The sequence below is a fragment of the Setaria italica genome, chromosome VII (assembly GCF_000263155.2).
Source record: "Setaria italica strain Yugu1 chromosome VII, Setaria_italica_v2.0, whole genome shotgun sequence".
NCBI classification, from domain to species: Eukaryota; Viridiplantae; Streptophyta; class Magnoliopsida; order Poales; family Poaceae; genus Setaria; species Setaria italica.
The window spans coordinates 16,868,320-16,870,023 of NC_028456.1; the positions used below are offsets into that span (position 1 = coordinate 16,868,320).

The following is a 1,704-nucleotide window of genomic DNA, read 5'->3' on the forward strand; positions in this document are numbered from 1 at the left end:
TGGAACAGAATTAGGATAGAGCTGGCAGACACGTGCAACCAGCAAAGCCCAGTTGACACCATCAAGAAAACCAGTAACCTGGCAGAACCAATAATTGGATGTCATATCACGTCAAGAGAAAGTTACCCACGAGTATTGTGAGATGGGAAGACTTACGTTTGAGTAAATACCTCTTCTTTTTGCCCAGTACTTCAAACATCTTAATGTCATGCGGAAATTCTGCAAGAAAAGAAGAATTGAATCAGACATTATAGACAAAACAAAGAAACAGTTCAAAAGACAAAACGAGCACAACTGATTCCTCGAGTCAACCTCAATATTTGGAACAAGTCTAAGAATTTGGTCCGCTACTCTGCAACCATTAAGACTACGGACAGTTGCTTCATCGACATCATAAAGCACTGATCCTTGAGAGACATCCAAATCCTGCAGTGGCATGCCAACTAAAGATGTTTCTCTCTTGGAATAAAAAGGCATATAACAGCACGAGGCAGAAGGACCCTCCAGTAAATAAAGATTCATAATTTAAGGACACTAAGCAAAAGAAATGAATGATTTGGTGTAGTCAACAGCAGAGAAAGTTCTGCATTTTATTCGGTGTTGTTACTAAAAGAATAGCTCGAACGAGAGTACCTTTCGGATTCCTTTATTAAGAGATATCTAAGTTGAACAGATAAACAATTGACCAACAACATTCAACCCTTTCAGTCCCAAGCAAGTTGGGGTAGGCTAAGTTTACCCTACAAGAGCTGAGATAAATAATTGATCAAATGAGGGTAATATCTTGTAAGAAACTTACAGCTGGTCCCAAGCATAAAGAAGCTCAATTGATATTCCATGGAACTTAAATTTCATAACCGGGACATGTGCATCAGATAAAGGTTGCAACTCAGTCACATCCTCTGTTTGTGCTAATATCTCATGCAGTACGATAAAAAAAAATCTTCCTGCAGACAAATCCTACGTAAGACTTCACTAAGGCTACGATGCTATGTCTAAACATAAAACATAGCAGAAAGAAAACATCACCTCACGATTCACATATGAATGTCCAACACAAAGAGTATCAATACCAGCCCCAGGTCCATGAACCTAAAATGAGAAACACAAAATTATGCAGAAATAAATTAATATACGAAAAAAGTAAAGTACAAAGAAATTTTTAAACAAAAAAGATACTCTGCTCCACGTCATCTATAGAAAATTATTTTCTACAGTCAGCATTGTAATCAAAAGTATATATACACTACGGGAAAGCTTAATGTCGCCGAGTGTAATTACTTCGCCGAGTGCTTTTTTTCGGGCACTCGGCGAAGCACCGTTTTGCCGAGTGTAACATCAAAAACACACGGCAAAAATAAAACACTCGGCGAACGACCGGTTTGCCGAGTGCCACCCAAAAAACACTCGGCAAACACCCAGGAGGCACTCGGCAAACTTTGACACTCGGCAAACTGACGCCCACGTGACTTCCCCGTGCCGCCGGCGGCGCCACTCCGTGACGGACGTTAGTCTTTGCCGAGTGTCAATGGAGGGCACTCGGCAGAGTCACTAGTTTGCCGAGTGTCAATGATGGACACTCGGCAAAAATAATTTTTTTTCCCCTCCTCCACCCTCCAAACTTTTTACACTTCACATGTATGGCATTTGGGCACTGCATGGGTAGAAGATGGGACTATTTTTTGACCTGTTTGCTATATTTAA

The 1,704-nt window shown here is 40.7% G+C and overlaps 1 pseudogene; it reads right to left on the reverse strand.

Moving 5' to 3' along the window:
* The window catches only part of LOC101758870, a 25,106-nt pseudogene that overhangs the window by 6,378 nt on the left and 17,024 nt on the right, over positions 1-1,704 (reverse strand).